We start from the raw sequence: 27,574 nt of genomic DNA, 5'->3' as shown, positions 1-27,574 counted from the left end.
ACCATCTGCGGGCCAGCAAGATTTAAACCATAGAACAAAGTTGCCTTGATATTGCGCTACTTTCAGAATACATCGTTAGTTTTGTTACAACTTTGAAAACTGATGTCTTTAGCGGTCTCATCTTTTAAAAAATAGTCCAATTAATCTTTTGGCGAGGCCATCTATTTGAACGTAGTGCAATATCAGAGTAACTCGTTGCAAAGGCAAGTTTGTTCTGCTGTGCCAATTGAGACCATTCCATTTATCTTTGCGGTTTATTTCCTGCTAAAACATTAAAGAACAAGATAGTCCTACATCTTACAAAGTAAAATGTTATCCTTTTTCTGATTATTAAAGATAAATGTGATCCTTGACACTAGATGGATTTTACTACAACGTTCATTGTATTATTAATTATTTTTCCCTGTTGGGTTGAGGACGGTTTCCACCTCATGACGAGTACTGATATCAAGTGCACAGGGTGATTGTTATGTCCGGCTGTTACTGTTCTTCGAGGAACTCTCTGACTATCCTACAGGTGTTCAGGATTGCGACTTTTTGGAGTTCCTTGTAGGTATTCTCTGGTAGTCTTATTGCTGCTAGGTTCTTATAGAGACTCTTTGGGACCATGCCCATGGTTGGCATGGCGATCGGGACTTGTTCCATATGCCACATCTCTTTGACCTTCCTGTCTTAGGTATGTGTACTTTCTGTTCTTTCCCTCGGAGATTTTCCAGAGGTTATCAGTGTTGGGCACCGCTATATCGATCACATAGGTAGACTTTTCCTTCTGGTCCACAAGGGTCATGTCCAGTCTGTTGTACAGGATTGTCTTGTCCGTTATTATAGCGCAGTCCCAGTACAGCTTGTGGGTTGGGGTCTCTAGTACAGCCCGGTGTTCGTATTTATAATATCTTTGATCAACTGGTACGTCCTCGCTAGTTTCTGATGTATTATCCTGACGATCTGGTCGAGTTGAATCCTGCAGTGATATGCTGGATTGTTTCTGTGGACAGGTGGCATCGTGAACTTTGTCATCTGTCAGTCCGGGTTCCTTGGCAACGCATTGTCAATAGTTCCTGGTGTTTCCTCGCTTAGTTTCAAATAAAACCCACTCCATTCCTTTAATTTCTATAAAATTAAGTGATTTGTTATCTAAGAAGCAATTTTATTATATCGCATTTAGTGAAAACAAATATGGATATATTTAAGTAATTAGTAGATGTAGACGCTTCTCGAGTGATTTACGTTAATTGACTCGCTTTGGTAATTAAAATTCGCGGGTTTTAAGCCATCCCTTTTGTTGTTTAAATTACTTATTTATAGCGGAAAAGAATTTATACATTTTTCGATTCGAGGCGAGAACTAAAACGATCTATTTGCGCATTTAATTTTTCAAATAAACCACCCGGGTGACACTTCCTGAGGAATTTTATTTCTCGTATTTTCATCACGGAACGCGTCACGCACTCGGACGAAAGTTTTCACGTGCAGCGAACGTACACGTCATTAGCTCGGGATTAGCAAATTTAACCGTTATAGGTAAAAAGTGGAATTTCTTAAATGACAAAGTTGATAATTAAAATGCCTTTAAATAATTACGTGCAGGAGCATTTCTTATCTTCAGAGTCACTACAAAATGTACGTTTTAGTGTCTTAAGAGTATTTTAAAAATTCCTGGTTTTCGATACTGTAGTTAGGCGAACGCCAGTTGGTAATTAAATAAAGTCGGTAATTAATATTATCACTAATCATAATTAAATGTAATATAAGTTAATATTTGAAAATACGGGTTTGATTTTGTTAAGTTATGAACGACGCCATTAATTTTCATATTTTCATTTAAAGTGCTGTAAGAACGCGGAATTCATTGTAATACGAGGTGTGGCAATAAAGTTCCCTGGTGCAATAAAAAGAACGCAAAGTGAAGGATCTGAAATATGGTTCTTATTCAAAGTAACCACCACCGGAATGAATTCATTCATTACACAGTTCTAAAAGGTTTCTTTATGTCCTCAACACCCGAAATCTCTTTCCTTTGAGGGCAGTTTTCACCTTGGAAAAGACAAAGATGTACAATGCCATGTTTCGAAATGTCCTCTCAAGTGCGGAATGGGTGAGGGGACTGTGCAACAAGAACAGTTCCTCTTCAAATTGCTGCCACACCCGAAAAATGGCCTTCAATAGTCTTTGAAGGACCTATGCGAAGAACGGAGCACTGACTCTCTCCTCTTCAGGTACAAATCCCTTGTGAATCCCATTCTGTTTCATCGACAAACACTATCAACATCGTAGTGATCCTGGACTTCGGTAAACGAAACTCTTTTAGGCCTTGGTGATGATTTTGAAGTCCACTGCTTCGTCTCGGGGTCGTACTGAAACATCGAATGCTCATCTCCAGTGAAATACAGCCGAGGAAATTAAGATTGTCTGGATGAAGTCCTCGCATGATGACACTCTTCGTTGCTTCTAACGCTACTAACGAAACTGGTTGTTTCTTGCAGACTGCCGGTCTCCTGGACAATCTCTGTATCACCATCTGTCGGAGGAAGGTTGAGCAACAACATACCACTTCCGTTTATTTTCAAACTCATTGAACATGACCTCAACAGCATCAGTCCAGGAACTTTATTGCCACACCTCATATATATATTAAACGTATTTATATATTTAAATTTTGCTTAATATTTATTTAAATGTGCTGCTCTAAAACTGCCCAACTACTAGGTACACCTCTTTAAAATCAGGCACTTTTCAATCCCCGGGGCGCCGGATTTTAAATATTTTAATGTATAGTAAACTATACATTAACGTAATTTTCCTCCTAGTGATATTTATTCAGCCAATGGGAGAAGAGGGATGCGGGTTACCTTTTAGAATACGTAACGGAAGCTTTAACTGTGGTAAAACAAGCTTCTGTTTTAGCGTGATCATGCTAGATGAAGATGTGACGTCATTTCCGTCTCGCATTTTCGTTACTAATAGGTTTTAGGTGCCGCCAAGATGTTCTCACATCAAAAAGAAAAGGAATTTAAAAAAAAGTGAAGTAAAACGGTAAGAAACAATAAAAATTGAATGCCAAGGTATCTGATTCCGTCCTCCTGCCTGCCCATGGTTTTGTTCTTAGTTTTTTGGCGCGCTATTATTGATTTTACTTAAACTTCTGTATTAACCACAAAGATGTACCTTCCTTTCTTGAGAAAATACAATTCCAAAGACGCTCATTTGTGTCACATGGAGGGACGTAGAATTTCAAACGCATTTTTTGATGTAACGTTGAGAGAGAGAATATAGAAAATTGAAATCACTCAGTTGACATTTCTGGCGTGGCTCATACGCAGCATTCCATCTTCAGAAAGAAGGTGAAAATCAAATTAACCGCTCAAACTTGATTTCACTTTAGTAATGAAATTGTACAGGGCCGGCACAAAGTACGTGTGTATCCCTTTGATGGCGACGCATCTCTGTTGTGCCGCTCTCGAACAGTGTTTACAGTTGGGCGGAATTACTTTTCAAGATGACGGGAGAGTTTCCGGAGGTCATGTCCCTCCGTTAGAATGACGTGAAAATCCTCTCTTTGCCTCTCTTTCCAGCTGAACTAATATCGAACCGAGTAGCTGCAGTGGTTGCGGCAGTGGGGAGTTTTCGGCTTGATATTGACTCGGACCAAGCCCACGAAGTAACAAGGGACTCTGATACCCGGCACATTTTCGGAACAAAGGTTTAGAGGAGTAATTTAAATTGGAAATCGGCTCCCCCGAGTGTTTTTGTGAATATGTGTCTGTGTGCTCGGGTGTAGAGAGACGTTATCTTCAATGATTTCGAGATGCGGTTGGAAGGTTTAATCATTATTGCCTTTCTGCCATTCTAAACAATGCGTAATCCTCCCTGCTGCAATGGACCACGTTCACAAAAGAAAATAAGGCGATTTTTGGATAGCATTCGTTACATCAGCCGAATCTCATTCTTTATTAGAACAGGAGTTCGATCAGCGTGTCTGGGAATACCCCGATTAAACTTAACTCTTCTACTCTTTTGACTTTACCTTACTTTCTGCTTTATGTCCGTAATAATACAAGATGGGCAACTGATACTTGAAATATTTAATGGGCTAAACAAAATGCTATTTTAAAAATGTATATTAAGAGAACCCTAACAAAGGTACCCCCACAGTGAAAATCAATATGTACTAATAAAGGAAAACCCAATGTTGTGACCCTCTTCCTCGTGGCAGGGACGGGTACCGGGAAACAGCCTTCCAGCGAGCGCTGCTTTCTGGTGGCTAGGTACGACAAACCAACAGAATATACTCTCACAAATATGCGCCTTACCCACACCTGACCTTTAAAAATGTTCGGTTAACCCCACAGAGGAGCACGGCAGAGTTTATTTATTTGAGCTATTGTTTAGACGCCACCCTACAAAAGGAGACAGAGAGTAAAATGGGCACCCCTGTTCAAGTCGTTGCCAAAAACAAAAATATAATTGTTAGTTCTGTTTATCTCTTATTTTTGCATTTAATTAGTGTTTCACAATAAAATTGTAAATTTAAAATAATAATCTTTTTTTAATTAATATATATCTCGTTATAATTTTAAGCTTACCAAATTTTTATATTAAATTTCTTTCTATTTACAAATAGAAAATCTACTCTTTACCCGGTAAAATGACCCGGTAAGTCATTAATCTAATGACTCTTTTAATAAAGGTATATTTTATTAATAGAGTCATTAGATTATCATTGAAAGCGTTGTTCCAAATGTTAAAAAGTGGAACTAGACATTAATGGGACATTGATGAATTCTTGACTATACAATGATTCACCTGTAAATCAACTACATCAATACCAAAGGATGGTTGAAATTATTCCATATGATTCTTCTTCTGGCGTTATAACCCAGAGTGGGTCTTAGCCTTCTCAACGATGGTCCACCAGTAAGCCCTCCCAGAAGTCAAACTTCTCCAACTTCTTATTCTCATTATCTTTAAGTCCTCTTCTACGTCATCCATCCATCTTTTCTGCGGTCTTCCTCTTGCCCTCCTAAAAGTAGGCTTCCATTTCATTATCCTCTTAGTTGCTCTGCTATCATCCATTCTCATAACATGTCCCAACCCGGTAAGTCTCTTTAGTTTTTCACAAATCTGACAATGTCCGCACCTTGAATAGGATTGTCAAGTTCATGGTTCTTTCTGATCTTCCAGGATCTATCAACGAATTCCATATGATTACATAGTGTATCGCTTATATTTAATGCTGAATTAACGATGCTTTTAATTTGCTGTTACTGTATCTTCATCTGTTAAATATAAGCCCGTCCAGTTGGCCTGAAGTTCACATTTGCCAAAAAATATTTGTGCACAAGCAAGATATCTTGAAATAACTGAGCCATCATAGTAAGACTTTTTGATTTGCAAGTTACAGATGACTGTTTATTAGAAAATATTTCAAGCCTAAAGGCAAGTAAGGCTCTTGCAATTGATGGCATATGCCCAGTAATTTTGAGGGAGGTGGCCAGAGATTAATTGAAATTGAGGTTAATTATGAAGGCATCATTGGACTCCGAAGAGATTTCTTTGGATCGGAGAAGTGTCAACATATCTCTAATACCTAAAGGTGGTTCTAAGAGTGAAGTTGGTAACTATAGACCGGTTAGTCTAACTTCAGTGGTAGGGAAAATATTAGAGACAATCTAATATTTATTAGAAATGGCATTCTGGAGGACACCCAGCATGATTTCGTTAAGGGAAAATAATGCTTAACTAACCTAGTAAATTATTTTTACACAGTTCTCATGAGCTGGATGAAGAGAACAATTTCGATATAGTCAAGGCATTTGACTCGGTCCCTCATGAGAGGTTACTGTAAAAACTGAAACATATTGGGATTACTGGAAAGATGCTAAGATGAGTCGCAGGGTGGCTGCAGGGCAGAAGGTAGAGGGGTTGTGATTAATGGATATTCTTCAGATTGGTGTAACGTCAGAAGTGAGATTCCCAAAGGATCGGTTCTTGGGCCACTGTTGCTTGTGATTTTCATAAACGACATCGACGAAGGTATGAAAGGCGTGATGGCAAAATTTGCAAACAACGCAAAAATTGGAGAGTCGTTAATGGTTGGTGCCAAGCAGCGCTCTTTCAAGATAAGATGAACAAGCTTCAAGAATAGACAGAAAAGTGGCAGCTATGTTTTAATGCAACAAAATGCAAGGTCTTGGAGATTAGTAATCGCAAAATGTTTTATACTCTTGGTGGGGTTGAACTCAAAATAGCAGAGGAAGAAAGGGATCTGAGGGTGAAGGCAGAAAGGAAGTTTTCTGAGCAGTGTAAACAAGTGACTAGGAAAGCCCAAGGTGTCCTATCGATGATTTATCAAATATTATCCTGTAGCTTTAGGAAGTATAAGAAAATTGTAAGACCACATTCAGAATACTCTCCAAAGTATGGAGACCTCGTCTAAACAAAAGGACATTGAGCTTCTTGAAAGGGTCCAAAAACGGCCAACTCGCATGATGAGATCGGCAAACGGGTGCCCATACAAGGAAAGATTCCGATTATGTGGACCACAGAGCTTGACAACCAGGCACCTTAGAGGGAACCTTATTGAGGTTTATAAGGCTCTGAGAGGGATTAATAAAATGAATGAAGGAATTTTCACTTTATAAAGAATTTCAGAACTATGGGCCACATTAAGTTAATGTTTTCATACTACAGGTCGCCAATTAAGCAAAATTACCATTAGAACCAAAAGGAAAAACAAGAATGAACTCAACGTCTCACAACCAGCACCACCACTGAAACCTTGCCATCCCTGAAATATAATTTTTCCGACTAATTTTAATGTTCTTATCTGGGTTCAGTAAGTCAAATATTTACAATCTGCTATGCGTATCACAACACAACCCTTGAAAGAGATCACCCAACACATCCTAGCTTTCTTGGTATTTTGGGACAGTTGGAAAAAAAACTGCTGTAAGCGAATGAATCTGCAAGATTTTGTCAAAATTAAATCATGAAAAGGCATTCTGGTCCTTTAACGCGCAACAAAGGTTAGTAATAAATTACAAAACTGTAGAATAATGCGCAGTTGTCAATATTATCGCTATCGGACACAATGTCTCTTGCTGTCCTCAACAGCAAAACAGTTGGTTTATTCCTAACACCAGCATCTTCCCACCTCTACAGTTCGGTAGTCATGAATGACAATCCAACGCTTTGCATTCAACATAGGATGCTGCGCGCTATAGCTGGACAATGGATGTTGGCAGGTCGGTTTATCTCATCTGAACGCTGTCCGTAAGCCGGTTTCTGTTCTGTGAGGACGTGACCAGAGTAAAATGGTGGCTTCAGGCCCAAAAGAAGTTTTAGTTTTCCCTCGAGATGTCTTGGCGTGACATCGAATTATCTTATAGAACGCACTTTCTTTTTTTCATATTATGCAGGATTATTCTATGCGTAGAAAAATCGCATAATGCTCTCTCTCTCTCTCTCTCTCTCTCTCTTCCTGTGACAAAGGAAGGAAGCAACGGAATGGCTTGCTGTATAAAGAGAAATGTCCGCTATTAAAATTTCAACTGCATCTAAATGTTAGCTGTTAGCGTTTATTGTTCTAAGCAGAGGTCAGGGTTTGGAGTCGAGCTCGAACTCATTCTTAGTCAGAGAATAATGGAAAATATACGCATTTGAGAAACGTCTCTAAGGAGAAATGAAATTTTAATAAACTTTATACATTTTACATGCTCGAATAAATTCATCTCAGATAGTTTCTTATAGGCTTTACGATTTCGGGATAAAAAACTTCGAAAAGATCGATTGTTTTTATAGTCCGTTATGAAAGGATTGCTTTTTCCGGGTATCCCATCTTTTTTTAGACAAAAAAGAAAGTTGCGAATAGGTGGATATTTAGAAAGGGTTTTTTTTATTATTATTTATTAATAAATACATTTTTCTGTGTTTAGCCTTGGCATCCAATAGTTGGAATCCAATAGTTGAAGGCAATGTTCTCCAAAATCACAAAACCGACACAGGGAATCGGGTCCAACAAGAAACTCTGTGAAGACAAACTAGCCACCAGGTTTACCCATCAAAGAAAGACTAAGAGCAGTTCTTGTTGCAAAAACAGAAGTTGAAAACTCCTGAAATGAATTAAAGCAGTCACGATTTTCGATAAGTAAATGTACTACATCACACGATAAGCCAGGAATATGTGACATCAAAGTCTACCTTTGGTCTTTGTACTCCCTGGCATAAGAAAATTACATGCATCCAAGTTTCCTGTTCGCCCATGTGCAGAACGGATCTGTCTCCAATCCTCTTTCATATAATTTGGCCCTAAGTGAGCCATGTCCTGTTAACAAAAAGGAAGTATACATAGGAGGCGCAAACCAAGATGCCACGGATTTTGATAATGCATAGTTCACCTGGGGAATATATTTCCTCGTGACAGCTCAGCATCACCACTTTCCCATCTGGTCTGCCATAATTCCATTCCTACATAGTGTGCATAGTGTTGGGGGAAAGGCGCCTCCGGTAGTTTCCCACATCTGCGCCATATGAACTCTGTGGAGACAAACAGTAAAAAGCCAGAAAGTGTTGTGTTGTAAATGAAGTATTGTGATGGGTTCTGTTGGGTGTCCTGGATTTTGGCCGCAAGGCCCCTGGTGAGACCCCACGTTGCCGCACACACCACTAGGAGGTAGCCAGGCTGCCCATAATTCTCTGGCTAGCCTCCTCCAGGTCGCCTGAGCTTCCTAGAAAGAGACCAAGTAAAAAAAAAAATATATATATAGGGTACAGGGAGTAGAGGATGTACTGGAGAGGGTAAAGGAAAGGAGGTATAGACAGAGCGACGGAGGATGTAAGGGAAGGCATCCTCCGCAGGTTGGGTGGGAAGTCTCTCACCTAAGCTGAAGTGAAGAAGGGGACCCTCGAGAGGGTGGAAAGACAGTCACGTATCAAGAGAGACACGGATGAAACAATTCAAGCGACCTGAGTGTCAAGTTCAGTAGTTAAAAGTGGTCACAATCTAGATGGAGATGTTCAGTATATGAGAAAAGGGTGTTGATCAATATGCATCAGTTCCAGGACGTTGCACCAGTGAGCTTCTTCTGGTTAACAGATCATGGGCGAAGGCAGAGAAAGCGTGGTACTCGTCTTCCTTATTGATCAGAAAATGTTCATTTCCTCGAGTATTCTCGAGCATGTATTTTTGATATGAGCAACGTTCGCAGATCCTCGTAGAGCGGGCAAACATGGAATAGGTGATCCCAGTCTTCGTTTTCACCACAAAGACAGCGAGGGTCATCCACGATGTTCACAGAGGCAAGTTTGTGATTTATGGATCCATGGCCTGTAATCAGGAAAGTGGTATATAACCCTGGGCTGTACCATGCTAGAGCTTTAGGATAGATCTGGGCTATTTCAGGTAAGAATTTTTTAGTGATGGAACCTTTAGGGGTGGTATTCCATCTGTTTTGCCAGACGTTAGGAAGGTAGACTGCAAGGCGCTTTTTTCTTCTTTGATGGTATTTGCTGGGTTTGTAGTGAAATCCAGGATGGTGGTAGGGAGTCCCTTTGCGAGCCCGTAGTGCGCGCCTTCGCAGGTCCAGAGGGAGAACTCCTGCCAAGACTTGGAGTGCTGTGTTGCTTACTGTGCAGCAGGCACGGGTGATAGTGAGAAGGATATTACGCTGGATGCAGGTGAGCTTCCTTTGGTTACGAACAATGAGTGCACGATGATACCAGACACCTGCACAGCAGGTTATAGTAGAAATAAATACAGCTTTGTATAGCATTTGCAGTGAGCGGCGACTTAGGCCCCAGTCAGACCTGCTGATCCTCGCTACCATTGCGGTGTAGTTCCTGACCTTGCGATGAAGGTAGTCTATATGAGGGCAAAACGTGAGTTTGGGGTCGAGAATTACACCAAGATACTTCATCTCAGTTGCCAGTTTGATGGTTCTACCAGCAATTTTAATCTTCGGCGGCCTGCTTATTTGAAGGGTTCCTCTGAGTAGAATTAAAGTAGTTTTCTCAGGGGATATACGGAGTTTATGGAGGCTATTCCAATTCTACAAGGTAGCCATCCAATTTCGCTTTATGCTAGTCCTCTGCTACGCTCGGAAACAAAGCCCTCGTGGGTAGCACAGTTGATAGAATCGCCTTCCTCCCCACAGGTGGAAAAGACCTGAGTTCGAGTCCCGTCGATGACGGAAGGAATTTTTTATGGGCCTTTTTCATAACGTGGCTGAGTAGTCGGTGTCAGGCGAGGGGTAGCGTGGTTTTTCATCTAGCAAAACAGAAAATCGACCTCAGAACACAGGCAATTTACAGCAGTATACACGGAGCAATATGGCCTTAGTTGCTGATGCTCCTAAAACCCAACTACAGCAACAACCAGATCGGAAGCAACTTATTCCAGTACTCGACAACCCTATTGTCCATAGGCGAACTTCATGAGATCCAATCTTCTGTTATTACCCGAGATTTTATATTCGTTCCTGTCTCACCTAAGAGAACGAACATACCTTCCTTATGGCCAGTTATAACAATCCTCTGTCCGTTCTCTTTCAGCAAGCCTGTGACCCTTCATCGAACCCAACGGCCCGAGGTAGTCAAGTGGTCCAAGCGCGAGAGTGCAGTAACCCACACCCATTTCAGTGGACCATGGTTCAAACCATGAAAGGAAATGCTATTCCTCTCAAACGGCAGTTTTTAAATAAATAGTAATAAACTTCTCAGTTTGGAGCAGCGCTTGTTATTTAAAGTGCACAGTTCGATACCGAGGCAACTCGTGAAGTTTTAATTTCTTTCACAATACGCGAATGAGGCATTCTAGTTCGTTCATAGCTTCGTACACAATAATTTTGAAGAATTATTCTCTTGTTTTGCTTTAGACTACGAGTAAGTCCGATTATATTCTGATCGAACGAATAGGAAAATATGAATTCCGTATCCTATTTTACATATTTCTATTTCCACATCCTTTCTTTGTTCCGCGATTTGTATAAAAACTGGCATCCACTTTCTCGGATATATTTCTCCACTGGATTCTTATGATCGACATCTCCGAAGTCTACAATACAGGGCAAGTAGAGAAAGGCTGATATTTGAATGATTTCACGGATAGTTTTGAACAAAATTGAAAAATTTTTCACCAACTTTTCTTATATTTTCAGAAACTTGGTAATATTGGCGAAATTTCAATTTCGGTTTTTCCCATCTGTCTGTTTTACCCATGGAACTCTAGCGGTCGTGAAATGCTGCAGATCTCCTATTACACCTTCCAGGGGTAGGGGTGGGGGACGAAGATGGGCAGACATATCTTCCTGTTAGAGAGATTATTGCCAGACGTTTGTGGACATAAAGTTTAGAACGGTTTTTTATAGGGACGGTCTCGATGAGTTGAATGCTCTTTCTAAGAGATTCGTGACATTGATTCTTCGTTTCGAAATTCTTAATGGATGGTTTAATATAATCCAAGGAATAGCAAGTGAGATCTACAAATAGTCTTAGGTTTAAGATATTAATTATTATAAAATAATTATTTCTTTAGCTATGGAGTAACTGAGCTTCGTGTCTTTGTTTAGGCTTTCAATGTTTCCATAATCGAGTTTATATGGTTGTGTCAAGACTGTGTTGTAAGTTGAGAAAAGTTATATTTCCTACCTGAGGTTTTATAAGTTGAGGTTTTAACCTGGATACAGTACGATCATCGAAATCAGGTAACTTTAACTTTTTCTAAACTCAAGTTTTTAATAATTTACTGTTTCAATATTTACTAAAAGAACCACTATTTGGCAGAGACTGCCAGATAGTGATTCTTTTACGAAAAATGAATTCAAATCTTATCTATTCAGCACACACATTCGCGTATTATTTTTTTCTTTCAAGTGCTGCCTTTTTGTGTATCCAATCTTTTATAGCTTGTGTCTGGTTTATTGCACATTAAATACGCCCCAAAATGTAAATGCCATGGGTTTATAATTAGATACTTATTTGTCCAGTAAGTCGCATCAAGCTGTTTTTTCCGCATCTAAGCTCTTTATGAGACTAAATGTTTTATGTCTAGACAAATACACCTCCATGTAAAGATTGGGTTGGTCGATGAATATGAATGAAGCATAAATTTGTCTATTTAAAAGATATAAAGCTAAACTTCTCATTTAAATTCAACGTCACCTAGCAAAGGATCCTTTTTTTGACTCACGTGCAAAATATACTGAGGCAAGATCGTGTTTGTGCATTTAAGAGACTACATTTTCGATAAATCTAGCCATATAACTTTGCAGTTTGCGGTTGATAAAGTGTCTCCTTTACAGTTTTTCACGGGCATTAAGTTTTTAGGTCTTGAGGGGTGCTGCGCGTTAGAAGAGATGCTGTAAGACATAGTTCATTGTTCCTTTTGCGTGTAAAAGGTGCTAAAAGGCAAAATTTTATTTCTTCAATTCTCTGCACAAAATTTTTATTGAGAAAAATCAAACGGGACTACATCGAAAAGGACCATCACAATATGGATGATTGTGAAGAAAAATTATCATTCTTTGTTGAACAGCCCTCGTAGAATTAGCGTGGCCAAGTTAGTCAGTCTCAGGCGTGGACAGCAAGAACCCTCTCACCTAACAGAAACTCAGGTTTTTCGTTCAGAAAATCAGATCAAGAAATTGCTGCTAACAATCCTGGTTGGTAAAATATGCCCAAAGAAGCTGAATGAAATAGATAGCAGTAAAACTCAGTTAGCTTACAAAACTTTACATACCGGGACATGCAATATATGCGGGCCCAGCTTCTGTCTTGATCTTCCAAGTAGCATCGAAAGTAAACATATTTGCTGTGCTTAACCGTGTTTGTTATAGACCAACGTTGTTTCGGTAAACTATTAACACGCCTAGCAAAAATTGTTCCTTGAATACCCCTGTAGTTTTGGAAATCCGATGCGTGTATTCGTGAACGCTAGAAGCCATTGAAGAGGCACACGAGGGTTTATTTCTGTTCGTAATCTCGACGAAGGTGTATTGACTGGTTGTAAAAGAATTGCCGACATTTGGCTCCCGATGTTTTATTCAACAGAAAGAACTTCGCAGATACTTAATACGCTTTCCTTTTAACATGCAGTGCCTACTTAAGAAGTATTTGAACTCCCTAAGGACGAGGAATTAAGTACCTGGATCCTTTTTGTTTTCGCTAACTTCTAGACTGGCGAGAGAGTAAAAAGGCGATAAAGGTGAGAATTCAGTACGGGAATCTAAGCAGTTTTTGCAGATTGCAATAAGGATTTTGTTGGATGCAAAAGGTAGTTAATGTGCCCTCTTTCCTTCCGAGGTTTTTCAAATCAAAAAAAGGATAAAAAAAAGTCGGTGTGATGAGACAGAAAAAGAAAACTGAAAAATTATCATCGAAATGAAACTCAACCTTTCCCTTCCCTGAGGATGAGAGGTTTTTTTCCTGTCTTTGATAGGCTTAACAGCTAAGACCGAGATTTACATCGATGTTCGCTACTGAATTGTATCGCGATGCATTCAGATCTGCGTTTAGCATTATTTAAGATGAATACCTGAAATTGGAGTCTCTCTCTCTCTCTCTCTCTCTCTCTCTCTCTCTCTTCAAATGAATCAACGAATAGCCCCAATCTAGCAACACACAAAGATAACTCTGCACGCCTTGATGTCACTTTTTCTATTTCTAAATAGGAAATTCTTCCAGCATCAACTAAACTTTCATTCTTGTAGCTTTGATCTTGAAAGTCCGGCCCAATGCTTTGATAGATTTCAATCACGTAGTAGGCTCACTTTATTCAGTTAGATGGGATTCTTTGCTATGGTGTGTAACTGGGATCTTCCATCTAGTCCTCTTCATCTGGAATAGGAGGTTCTTTCCAGTTAGTTGGCAACGCAAGAGTATGAAGACCTTATCCATCCATAGCTTCATTGCAAAAGAAACGTTTGAATTCTTTATTGCAAAAGAAATGCCTTCACTGACCTGTTCGTACGGGTTCTTTGAATAGAATACTCATAATTATGAGTCATTCTCCTCCTCCTACATCCAGGAGGAGGAGAATGACTCATAAAGTAATCGATAATAATTTTGAAGCGTTTCACTGATTTGTAATGTTTCTTTTTCTGTTTTAGATTCTCTTAGACACAAGAAATCCTGAATACCTAACTTCCAAGCAAAGATGAATCTTCTAATCGAAGTTTCGGTTGTAATTGTTTGTCACCATATAATTATTTTCTTTAAAATATCTGCTCGTAATCTGGTCGCGTTCCAACGTTCTTATCTCAAAAAATATAAAAGAAAATATTTATTTTTTTTGTCGCCATGATATGTGGAAATATTTTTTTCAATGTCAGCCTTTTCAACCACAGCGAGGGAGAGGAAAAAAAATCGGAAACGCACATCACCTTAGCAACCAGTAATTTTCGGTTGATAGAATACGGAAAACCTATAAAACGTTCGATACAAGCAGACATGTTATCATATTCTTTGTGGACGCAGAGCACAGATGTTAAACAAGTTCAGCTAATGATTTCGATGAAAAAACAGCTCAGAACAGCTGCTTCATCCACACTCGGGCAACTTCATATCTTTGTAATAAGGTAGCCGCTAATCTGACACATCTGTAACATTCTTACAAATTGCCCTTTATCCAGATAGCGTTCTCACTGCGTCCTAAGTACCCTCATTTTGTCTTTTCTATTAGATGGTGTCAGCATCCCCCTCTAAAAAGGCCCACATGAAGTGGCTTAGTTTTATCCACTTGGTTTAACTGATAACTGAAACCCAAATTTCAAACAGGAACATCACCTTTATATTTTATCTGAAATTTTCTAATTTTAAATAATTTATATTTTTTAATTATGTAGTAAATTTTTAAAAAATCAATTTTTACTTGATAGTGTGCAATTCAATCATAGAATGCAATGATTCTGACATGAGGAAACCAAAGATACTTTGGTTTCCTCATATCAGAATCATTGTGGCTTTGCTGATTTTGATTTTGATCCCTTGCCTAGAAACAAATAGTCATGAGGGACTCGTGTCCTGCTTGGTGATGCATTCAAGTGTATACTGATCTGATTCAAGATGATTTTGTTTTTTTAGGAGGAGTTAGGAGGAACTATATACTGAAAGCCCCGTAGAGTAACTTAAGACACATGAGGGAATCTGAGTGGCTTTTGGGATAATTTTTTATCAGCATGGTCTAGCCTAGTAGATGGGAGTCTGCTTTGTCGTGCTGGAATACGTTTGAAGGTGGTGTAGGGGTTTTTGCCAATAGTATTGATGAGGCCTTAACGATTCAGAGAGAATGGTAGTTTGCGGACGACAGGAGTAATATAGATACTGGTATATCTGATGACATGAACCAAAGTAACACTTGCAGACATCTCCAGAGTTCGTGTTTGTTGTCACAACTGATATTGGCAAAGATGTGCAGAGGGTAGCGAAGTTTCCAATAAACGAGAAGCTAATGCTAATAAGTACTCCGTGAATGGTTGAGGCCAACAGCTTGAGGAAATTCAAACTCCAGCTAGTTACCTACGTGAAGAGGCAAACATAGATTGTTTACTACTCGTTACTGTTTATTTTTTATTTATTTATTTATTTTTTTTGGCTAGGCAGCAGATTTGTTTTTCGTTGTGTGTATCTGCTTACCAATATGTTCTTCTTTCTCTTACTTTCTGACCATCTCCCTTTTAACAGAAACATACCTTGATATCTAAACCAATAAAGAAAAAAACCTCCTAGTTAATTCCCTCTTTTTGCCAAGCTTTATGCTCAAAGTTTTTAGTTTTGTGAAGAACATTTTTTTTTCTCTCTTACTGAAGTTCTTATTTCTCACCGCACCACTACAAGGAAAAAAATTAACTGAAATCTTATGTAGGAAAAAAAAACTAGAAACAAAAATAAACCCCAAAAAAACTTTAAATTTTCTAAGAAGATTAATTTCTTATCCACAAGAAAAAAAAAATAAGAAACATGACTGTTGGTTCATCGTCTCTAACTTTAATTGATATGATAAAGTTTATACGTTGTAAACCTACAAACAAAATTTCTTTTGGATTGTGCTTAAAGTAAATTACCCTTCACTGCTAAGCATCACATCACGAGCTTTTCTTACATACACAACATTTTCAGCTTGTTCTTTTTTTTGTATGTTTCGTATATAAACAAAAACAACCCTCGAGAATAGCAAGATTATAAATTCGCTATTTGCACTCGAGTTCAGAGACAACACACTAGTCTATTGTTTATCAAACTTTCTGTAAAAATGTTTTTCTCTAAATCGGCACTCCAGCACCAAATAGAATTTAGATTTAATGTGACAAGCTATATATTAAAGTAGACCATAAATCAACGATTTTATTTAGAACGTGGCTAGAATAAAGTTTGATGCCAAGGCTCTTACTCTTTAATGATAGACCCCCCGATTTAGTTGGATCTGATTCATCACAAATCTTTGGACACTGAAAATGTTGTTGGTAATGCGTATTGCAGCAAATCGAGGAGGAGCATCTTTTGGGTCCTCATCACCGGACAACAACGACGATAAACTGTCTTCCGTTATTGCATTCCTTGGTCCCTGACCTACTCCAAAGAACCTATCCTTGCCACACTTCTCTTTTTTTGATAGAAAAAAATGACAATTAAAAGAAGTTTAATTCATAATCATCGTCCAGAATTCAGCTCTTGTTCAAACAAAATTCTTAATGAATCTTGCATCTTACTGTTTCACTTCTGGAAATATTTTAAGCAAATAAACTTGCTCTTTATAATACGGAACAATGACCAGGGCCTTTCAGTTCGAGGCTGAAATGGGTGCAGGGCGTCAGAATGGCTGACGAAAGAAGACACTGAGACCGGAAGCCATCATGACGTACAGAAATAAGAAACCCATTCCAGCAGTCACACCGATATGAAACTAAATTTATTTCTGCCGGTTTTTATTTATTCAATCTATCCTGCTCTGGATAAATCTGAAACCGCAGTGACTTAACAGAACCTCTATGAAACGAGAGATACCATTAATAATTCCAATTAAAATCAAATACCACATGAATATTAAGAACAGAAAAATCAGAGCTGGTAATAAACAAGTTTCTATTTTTAATTACTGCACCTTTCTTAAAAATATCAATATATTTTCACGTATTAAATTTCATCGCCATCTTTTCCATTGATGAATGGTTGATCGCCCGACCTAACCAAAGCTTTGTGCACAGAAGATATCGACTTTCCTTCAAACTTGTATTTGTTAGCCACACGCAAATTTCGAGTGAACTTCATTATTTAGACAACCCTTAAATAGTGTTGTAAATCATTTTACCTCAGTAAAACTTACAAGTCACAGGAGGTGAAGAAAGCCTGCACATCGTACGATAACACGGTTCCGTGTTGTTCACCCATTAATATTTGTAGTCTGGCAGCAATTTTCGTATCCTTTTTTTTATTCGTTTTGTCCAACCAGTCGTGTATTATAAATACTTCACGCTATTGCTAGATTAAAACAAGGACACTCGACATTTAAAACCATTCGTGTACATTGATTTATAGTTAACTGTACGTGCCTATTTTGGGGCCGATAGCGATGTACTGGTTAATATAAAGACAGAACATTATTTATGACCGAGACTTTTGTTTAGCAACAACATTCTTTATTTGTTCTCACGTTAATATCCTCATAAGGTTTCTACTTTGCACAACAACTCTATAAATTGTTGTTTAAGCGAACAAGAATTTGGCTCTCTTCCAACGTAATCAAATAAATTATACAAAGATTTGTTGGCAAGAGGAGGATAAAAAAACGAAATTCCATACATCATTCCAAATGGTGCGTATGACCAGAATTAAATTTATCACGAGGCTTCCTTCGACTGTTCTAAGGGGAGGAGGGGTGGAAATGGGGAAGGGTCGATGTCTTATCGTCTAAAAGAAACAAGGTAAGGCGGAATAAATATCGTGTATTATCTTTTACCGCTAAGAATTAAACTGGAAAGCACTTGCTGCTGCTATATTCTCTGGAAGACCGAGTTCGTTTCTTTCTTATGAAGCTCGTTGCCTAGCAACGATTAATTTGGATTTTTCATAAACTCTTGCGCTCACAGCCGTAAATTTACATTTTGTTTTTCTCAACTAAGACGCTTCTGCAGAATTTTTCAGTGTTTACGCAAAAGGGAAACACTGGCGAACATGTTAAATGACCTTTAGTTCACCCGTAGCTGAAACCTTGAGGAGGCGTAGGATATCCATTTCCTGATATCCTACGTCTGTCGCTAGCAAGGAGTTGGCACTGGTCCATATATATATACTCACATTCGTTCTCTCTTTCTCTCTCTATCGATCGTTTCTGCTCTTCTTGCCCTTCTGTGTCGTCTCTCTCCTGTGCTATCTCCTCAGTCATTCTCAGTTGTTAACTCGGTCTTTCGCTTTGCTCTTTTCCTTTGCATTTTCTTCACTGTTCCTAAAGCCATAAATCTGTATCCATCCCCCCCCTAACCCAACCCGTTCCCTTTCTCAGTACCGGTATTCTTTAGAATACACAAATTAAGTTCACATTGGCCTTAAATCTCAGGTATTTATTTGCATTTGTCTTGGTGGAAAAGTAAGACCCCCGAACTATTTCTTTAACACTTCAGTCTTTTATTGGATTTGTCTCAAGTTTTATGTCGTTCACTAGAGGTTTCTTAGTATTGGCCAGAGAACGTTACCCTTTATAGAGCACTGGGATCTGTAGGGTGACAGTTTGCGTTTGAAAAGCAGTTACTTTGGATGTGACTCTGAGAGTAAATAGCTTCCTTAGATGCTATAAGAATGCAGTAAAGATCACAGCGAATTTGCCTTCTAGAGCTTTTTAGAACGAAGAATGGAGAAAAGTTGGTTTTTTTTTTCGTTGTGTTTTTTTTCTACCCTATTAAACTGACTGCGGTGATTAGATTTGATTTTTATCCCCATGAGATACTCAATTCTCAAGTAAAACTATTGAATGAGGCGATGTAAAGTGGAAAGAAAATTTTTTTAATAATAATTTTCACAATTTTCGAAACTCGAGTTCAGAGAGAGAAAGAGAAACTGAAATAAAAAATACCCCTGTTAAGACTAAGACAACCTATGGGTAGTCCTCTTTAAAATCTACTAATTTAAAAGTGGTCTAAACTAAATAATTAAGTAAAACTAAAGACAAATTATATATAAACGTCATAAAATGACAATTATACTCGTTTAAATTCTATGGAGATTCAGACAACTGAATCCCCATAAAATCCCCATCACCAGTATAAATTCTAAATAAAAAAATATATTTTTTTTTATTTAGCTCCGCTTTTTATACATGATCAATTTTAAAAGCCCCCTGGCTTCTCAATCAAACTCTTTTATATTTACAATATTCCTGTATTAGAAAAAGTTTCCCCATAAAAATATCTAAAATAAAAAATGCATTTTTAAATTGTTCGATTTTATGGTTTGTGTGTGATTTCCACTTTTCCTGAATCGACCACAGCGCCCTCTGACGGATAAAATAAAACCGATAATCATAGAAGATTAAAGCGTAATGAAGAAACTCGATATTATTCCAGGAGTAACTAAAGGAAAATTTTTAATAAATTGTCTATCAACAAGCTTTGATACTATGATTATATTAACATGCTTTGATGCCATGATTATATTAATACACTTAAATGATATTTATAATAATCGTAATGCTATTAGCATGATTATTACGGTCTTATATAGATCATTAATATTGGAACGATTTGTAATTTGAAAAACCTTAATTATTTTTCAATCCTTGTTATTTCACGAACCTTACTCTGAAAACTGATTGTATTTATGGCATTTGCAGGCTCTAACGAGCGAAATTCCCAACTCTGCATTACTTTTTTTTTTTTTTTTTTTCTCTCAGTGTGACTCCATTTCAAAGTACAGCATTCTGTTGTAAATTGATTGAAATTAATACGCAAATGATTGTTTTTGTATTCCTGTAATATAAAAAGAAAATTATAAATCTGTATTGTGTAAACATAATGTAAAATACGATATTTGCAATGCATTTTGTATTTTTAAATTTGTAAATAACTTCGTTATTATAAAACTTCCAGAATTTCCCAAGATAAAGAATTTTGCGCGGTGTCTAAGAAAATATTATAAATTAACAAAGTTTCTTTAAAAATAGCCTTATTTTGTACTTTTATTTTTACTATATTACGTTTTAACAATAGTTACTTTTTTAATTAGCTAATTATAAGAATAAATGCTGTACATCGCTTAAACTATGTCTGGCGGTTTTACCTTTAATTTTATTTAGCCTTATTTGCCCTTAAAACTCTCATGAACATGGAGAAAAAGGGAAGAGGTCAGGGTTAGAGAAAAGGAATGCATGTATATGTTATATGGATTTTGGAGTTGGAGAAGACTTGATCGGGTAAACTGGGTTAAATTATTGAATATGGAAAAGATATGAGTGGTTGGGAGGACAGTGAATAATTAGTAGATTATATTGGGGAAAAAAATTAACTCTCTACCTGTCTTTATTTAATATATATGTACAAGAAATGGTTAAGGAGGCATCTGATAAAGGAAATAAGGATAAGGGAGAAGTGTATGAGCGATGGATTATTGAGTATGTGTTAGATTTGCAGATGATATGGCACTGGTGAAAAATTCTGAAGAGGAAATGTAGAAATTTTACGAAATTAAATGCATGTTAATTATCTTATTTTTATTAAAAAATAATTTGAATAATAAAAGTAAAAAAAAAGTTAAGATTTTAAAGCGCTATATTATGAAATATAATTTAGTATATTTATTAAAACACCTTTTTATGGACTGAATGCAAAATTAGCTGCAGATGGCGCATGGGTGCTGGTCTATGATGTAATAATGACGTCATTACGTATGTCTCATTAAACATGGCGGTTATTTTGAAACTGTCAGCATGCTTTATGATTACAAGAGCAGTGTTTGGGTTTTCTTTTTTTATGTTTGATAATATTAACGTTGTTTTAGATCCATTTATTGTGGGCTTCGCCGGTGTTTATTAAACAGATAATTCTCGCATAAATTTGACTATTTTATCATATTTTATTCAAAATAAAGAATAAAATGAATTTTAAACGAGCATATGTTACATAGTTTGTCATGCAGAAAGTGTGCATTCTTAAGTGAAAGTGTTTAATTATGTGGGAATCAAGTCGTGAGCGTAATTGATGAAGAGTATGTTGGCACCAACAGCCAGCAATGAATTTGGTTAGGCATCTGTCTAAAACTTTCATGGAAGTTAGAGGCAGGGATTGCTAAGATATATTACGGGCTGCAAAAAATCAAGATATTCCGTAATAACATGTTGGGCAAGTGGGGGTGAGTGATTAGCAGAGTCATTATCACACCACACCGACTTCGTCAGACAAGGCCTAGGCTTGTAGCTTGCCATACACCCGATGGCGAAGTAATAAATTCTGTCTGATTAATACGGCCTTCCTAGGTAAGCAAACATCACGTTTTCTTCGCAGGGTCAGTAGAATGATGGTCATTTCTCCCCATCATCTTTCCCACGTGACTCGGGACTGGCAGTAAGTGAAACGCGTTATGTCACAATGATTTATCGAAGACCACATGTTGCCCCGCCTTCGACAAAGGAAACATATTAAGAATTACCATTAGACGGACCGGCATCACGGTTGGGATGCCAACAAAACAAGGACAAATAGGTAGTCTTCCTTCCCCCTCCTCTAAAATGAGGGCGTATTCCTTGATTCCATTCCAATATACAAAGTGTACAGCAGCTTCGCAGTAGCTAAAAAGAGCCAGCGGGTTTAGAGCGACTTTTCCTCTAGCAAATAGTCATTAGGGGGACTGATCACGCATGCAGTGAATTGTTACAGTAGGAAGGGGTGTCTTATAATGTGTGGCATGACAGCAAGGTGCCCGGAGAGTAGGTGGGTGGGTGAAGATTTACTGCACCTGTCATCTTTATGCTACCTGACTAGATTTATGTGCTGTAGGTTCATCTTGCACTCCCCCGAATACAGATTGATTGAGACTTCAGACAAGATACAGCGTTTATCCTCTACCTTTCAGCATCCTCCTCCTCCTCCTCCCCCCGAGAAGAAATCGGAAGAAACAGAGCGAAAATATATTGAAAAATTGATCGAATTCCAAAATACAAGGTGGGCGGGAGCATTGAAATCTGCGATACAGTCTACACTGCCAACTTGAAATATTAGAAACACCCCTACTCCATCTTTAAATTGTATTCGTGTGTCTCATTCAACTCTAATACAAACTTTTCGTTTGTTTTATCAACTAATACATTCTTCGTGTACTAGCAACATTACTCACAACTAAATTTCATTTTTTCTGAAGGAGGAGGAGGAGGAACCACTGTGCTATCAGGAGAGAGGAGAAATACAATTAATACACTTATAATTACCCAAACCTATTACGTAACATTGGCAACTCAATGTTTTAAATGGACAGTCAATAGGGAACTTTGGAATTATTGTCATTACTAATAATTAAATAAATGAAATGAATTTGTAGTAGCTTTGAGGTGGCAGTCTTGAAATGCTTTTAAGTGCCTCTTCTACCGAGAGAAATTCCATAAGAGATTTTTTCTCTATCAGAAATGGGGGAAAAAAACTTTTACTTTTTTAAAACTCTTACTATCAGCTAGCAAAAAAAGCCACAAAACTGTCAAATGACAACTATTAAAATAGATAATTAATCTATTTTCTCATTGTTCGTGTCATCCATAAGTGAGCACCACTCTCATTTCTTTACAGCCACAAAAACATAGAAAGAAAGAAGAAGCTTTAAAAAAAACTTCACCACTTAATATTTGAACCTCGTAACTGGAAAAGCGAAAGTTCATTACATCAGTTTGTGAGGTCGGAGATAAGAGCGTCTCTTCGTCTTAATCCCCCCCCCCACCCGCAGCGTGTCCCTCCAATTCCATGACAGAAAAATGGTGATAAATACAAGGGCGTGAATGTGGTTAATGTCCCGTTGTGTAACGCACCATTAACTTCCAAGTCAGCAGGTACATCAACCTGTTCACTTCGGCAGAAGGGAGCACGCGGCAAACGAAAACCCTCCGTCATAATCACCCCATTTACGTAGTCGGCCACACCACACCGCAACCGTTATCTGAGGGCTGATGAGGTCAACCAAAATGTTTTGGGTCTACTGTCGTGGTGGTCGCTAGTGATGATATCTCGACAATCTTTACTCACTGCCGTCCACGCGCCATTTAACCTCAATGGAATTTGCTTCTCCAACTTGTCGCCTCTTTTCTTCGGCTAAGAAAAGTTACAGTTGTTGAGATGTATTGCAAACATCTTCTGCTGGTCTCCAGCTCAAATCCATTAAGTGGCTGCAATTTGGGCGGCTTTTTGTGCTTTTCATGAGATTTTTGCCAATCTCTACACGCAGCTGATTCATCAATGCTGAAGCAAAAGTAAAAGGACTCATCTAAATCATCGTTTATTCATTTTATACAGCTGACACAGCCATTGTCAAGCAGATGGATGATTATTTAATGCCACACGCTGGACGTTCCTAATAGGTCAGAATGTCTTGTAATTTTCGGTTCATGCAATTTTAAATTTTTGAGTAAACTTCGTTCAACACCAACCACAAAAACGAGCATTTCGCTGTCAGAATGTTTTATACATCACCTAATTCACTCTTATAGTCATCAACGAGAAAGGAGTCTCAAAATTGGACGTATTTCCACTCTCTCATGATTCAATTTTCAGTTTTTAGATGGCACTTATTTTTCGGGCTTTACAACTCCCTCTATACAACTTCTGAGCATACATCTGGGGGTTCTCAGTCCACAACGGCGATTCGAACCCATATGTCTCTAAACGAGCGATTCTGTTTCTTAACAATTGCATGGACAAACATGTTTATCCGAAGAGAACATAGCTCGTTTTAAAACGAAAACAAATAAACATTCAAACAACAAGAATTTCATGGCTAAGATGTTTTTCTTGCGATATTTCTGTAGCATGAAGAGTGCAAACAAAGAGATAATAGGATTATGAAGCTGTTTTATCCGACTTAATTGACCTGTGATGTATAAAAAAATAACAAAGCGTAAGGCGGATGTAAGGTATCAACAGCTTTTGTTCTCTTCAAATTTATCTTTTTCCTCTCATCCTTTTCAGCACTGAAATGTTAAGTATCGCCAGTTACAGATAATGGTTAAAAGTAAAACATTGTTTGTATGTCAGACAATTGGACCGATACTTCACCAGTCAACTAATAAGCCTTCTTTGAGTCCATACTATTTTTTCGATTGTCTCCTTGAACAAAGCTTAATCCCCTAGGGCATCTTAGTTTAATTTAGCGTACAGATAGCAAATGAGGTATCTTTAAGGAACTTCGGTGTTTTCCCCTTAACAAAACAGGGTTAGATATCATCCCCAAACAATTCCATACTTCCATTACAATATTACCGACACAGTACAACGATCCGTGAGATTTAGCATTAGAAAAAACTTCAAGAACTTCTTAAATGGCATTCCTCTTTCAGATGGTTGGACGTTGTTTTGTATAAAGGGACTATTCATTCTGGAACTCATTCAAAGGGCACAAAAGAAAATGAGTGCAACTCTATAATGATACATGATGCGTAGTTAACAATTCTATCTCGTCGACCGAGGACTTCTTTCAAAATCGGAGACTTAGATATCAAACGTGAAGTTACTTTCATTATTTAAAACCAGTTTCGTACCAGACCTTTTTGGAGGAGTCTTGTAAAATTCTTATGTGTAAATTAATGCATTATTTTCTTCAAAAGCTCGTTGTCTGTAAATAAAAACGTTGTATGAATGACTCAGATCATTATGTAACACAGTTGGATGCTTCTCTATGGATATAATTGTGATTAATCAGTTCTTTGTTGGTAAGGGAACTCGTCTGAATTGAGTTCTGAAACCATTGACCTACCTTTGGAAGTAAAAGGGACCAGGAGGAAAATCTATATAAATATCCAGCGAGGAGTCTTCCTTGTGAATTTGGGATGTTTTTCTATTCCCCTGTTCACTGCACTGCAAAAATACCTGCTTATAGAGTAAAATTATTATAATGGAAATGAATCAGAGAAACATGGTAGTTAATCGTTCCGATAGATGTCGCCTCATTTCATCCAGGCTTGCAAACATACTACATAGCTGGATTGTGTTTTCTATTAACATGTTGTTACAAGTTATTTTTCTATAGAACCAGGGTTTGTCCTTTTAATTAATGATTATTCCGAATTTATTGATTATGTTCTCTTAATTTATTTATTATTATTAACGTTTTGTCTTGAATAAGTGATCTGTTATAATCAAGTTTGAATCCTCCTAAACCTGAAATATGTTCTATGAAGGACAATATTTACTGATACTATTGTTACATCATCTGCATGCAGGGACAAGATAATTTAAAGTAAAGAATAGAAAATATTTCGTGCTGAGGAGTTTATTAAATAACGAAACTAACGCGTTTGTGTGGGACAGAGGACTTTTAAAAAAAAACCTTGCACACTCAAGTGTTGCTTCAATTTAAAGTGGAACTTTCTCCTACTCATAATAATAAATAATAATAAGAAATATCAGATACAAACAGCAGCATTCTTGTGTCGTATTTCGCATGGAAATTTATTTAAAAGAAATATCCCTTTAATATATATGTCCATATTGCTGCTTTAGAAACTTTCAGTTTCCTGTTTATTCAGTCATAAGAACATAGCACATCCTGCGAACACAATAAAATTGAACGAAGTACAGAAGAAAGAGAGAGAGAGAGAGAGAGGCTTCCTTATTAAACTTCACGAGCTCTGAAAGCACACTTGGGCTCTGTCTTGAATTCCAGATTCCCGTTTTGCATTTATTACGGAATAAATACAATTTTTAATCTCGTGTCATGCGTGACGGGCAGACATGCGATGGTTATTTGATGCCCGCTACGTCTTCGAACAAGATGGAAAACTGTAAATAATTCATACTAAATTCGAATAATTAAAAAAATAATAAAAATCCGACTTTGTGTTGTCTTTGCTGGCATTTTAAAGGCAGTATTGCGTCTACGTATTTCTTTGAAATTGTATTTGCACGCGAGGCTCCTTTCCTATGTATAATTCAGTTTTATAAATTCCAGAAATATTGTCTGTATATAATTTAAATTGTCGGACAGAGTTATTTTCTATTGGGTATTAAATAATCTTGTAAGAAGGACCTAACCAACTTAAAAGGCACTTGGAAAAAGTGGGGTGGTTTTAATATATTTTATATAAAATATGAACGTCTGACGTTATCCAAAACCTGCTGTAAAGTGTGGAAATTATTCATAATGATAGCAAGCCAGAATAGATAAATAGGAGTACTTCAAACATTAGCCTTTAAATGAAAAAGGTCTGTGGAAAATTGTGCCAAAAACATTCTTCAAATATGGCCTCATCTGACGTATTTCTTTTCAGGAGATGGATTAATATTATTCTAGCTTATCAACACACCAACGATGGGCACACGCATCACAGATATGTTTACGTTTGAAAAGCGAAACATTTTAAATTTGACCAGTTTAGAATTTGAATTTTTAAAGAAATGGATTCTATACATTCTCTCTCGTCAAGAAAAATGTCACGCCCTGAAATTTGTATACAAATCAACTGCTATTTACATTAAGATTATTATTATATTTAATACCACTCTTAAACCACGTGAAATTAATAATATAGTTTATTAAGATATTCACCTAAAATAGTACGAAAAATAGATCAAGTCTTCTCCTCTGTCACAGTAAACGATATCTATGAAAAGCATCTGCTACTAAATCACTGTTTCCTGGTAACGGTGTTTTAGTATCAGTTACTTTCATCAGCGATAAAATCACTGTTATTCTTAACACCAGGCTGCTCACTATGGAGGCCATTGCAAAACTGGTGTTCTTCCTCACCCTTCTTATAGCGTATCTTTCACCTTCCGAAGGATACACTGTGGACAGAACGTGTATCCTTCGGCAGGCTGGTGTTCCACAGAGTGAAGGATACACTCTGTGGAACACCAGAGTGAAGGATACTCTGTGGAACCCATTTTGTTTGCGAAGCCCTCCAGAGCAAGCATAAGGACTTTTACAGGATTGAAATACGCGTCTGACTCAAATGGCAGAAGTACTGTACATAGAAAATGATGGTGACTTTTTGGGAAAATAGTTTATTAATGATTGAGGATTAATTAATTAACTAAGAAAAGGAGGAATTGCCTCTATGATGTCTTGTAGAACACTTCTGTGCTCATACTCTCCGTTGTTGAATTAACTCACGAATTCCTCACACTTTTAGATACAATCAATGATGCAATGCACCACGGAATCTGTGGCTCGAGGATCCCCAAACCATCACCAACCCAAATCTTTGAGTGCGAGAAGACAACAAGTCCATATTTTGAAAACAATTTAAACGCCTTGAAACCAATTTAAATAAAATCACGTAAAGGAACCTGAAATCATAAAATAAAACAACACGTTCCAGGGATTAAAGGAATTAGCAAAATCATTTAATTTTTTACAGCTTTAACCTTTAAAACTATTAATTAAAAAAATAGTGTATTAGCTT

General features: G+C 37.5%; 1 protein-coding gene across 3 annotated transcripts in view; it reads left to right on the top strand.

Moving 5' to 3' along the window:
* LOC150082780 (protein O-mannosyl-transferase Tmtc3-like) overlaps positions 1 to 27,574 on the top strand; it is a 204,851-nt gene that overhangs the window by 77,008 nt on the left and 100,269 nt on the right. For 2 of the 3 annotated variants that reach the window (XM_090377595.1, XM_090377594.1), the window contains exon 2: positions 11,565 to 11,699. The exons of the other annotated variant lie outside the window; for it this stretch is intronic. The gene's annotated coding sequence lies outside the window, so the exon portion shown is untranslated. The remainder of the gene's footprint in view (positions 1 to 11,564; positions 11,700 to 27,574) is intronic. 3 annotated transcript variants of the gene reach the window in all.

Source organism: Mastigoproctus giganteus, chromosome 7 (genome assembly GCF_048544385.1).
Source record: "Mastigoproctus giganteus isolate SK-2022 chromosome 7, ASM4854438v1, whole genome shotgun sequence".
Classification (NCBI taxonomy): domain Eukaryota; kingdom Metazoa; phylum Arthropoda; class Arachnida; order Uropygi; family Thelyphonidae; genus Mastigoproctus; species Mastigoproctus giganteus.
The sequence above is the reverse complement of the archived record's forward strand: the minus strand, read 5'-3'. Positions and strand labels throughout refer to the sequence as shown.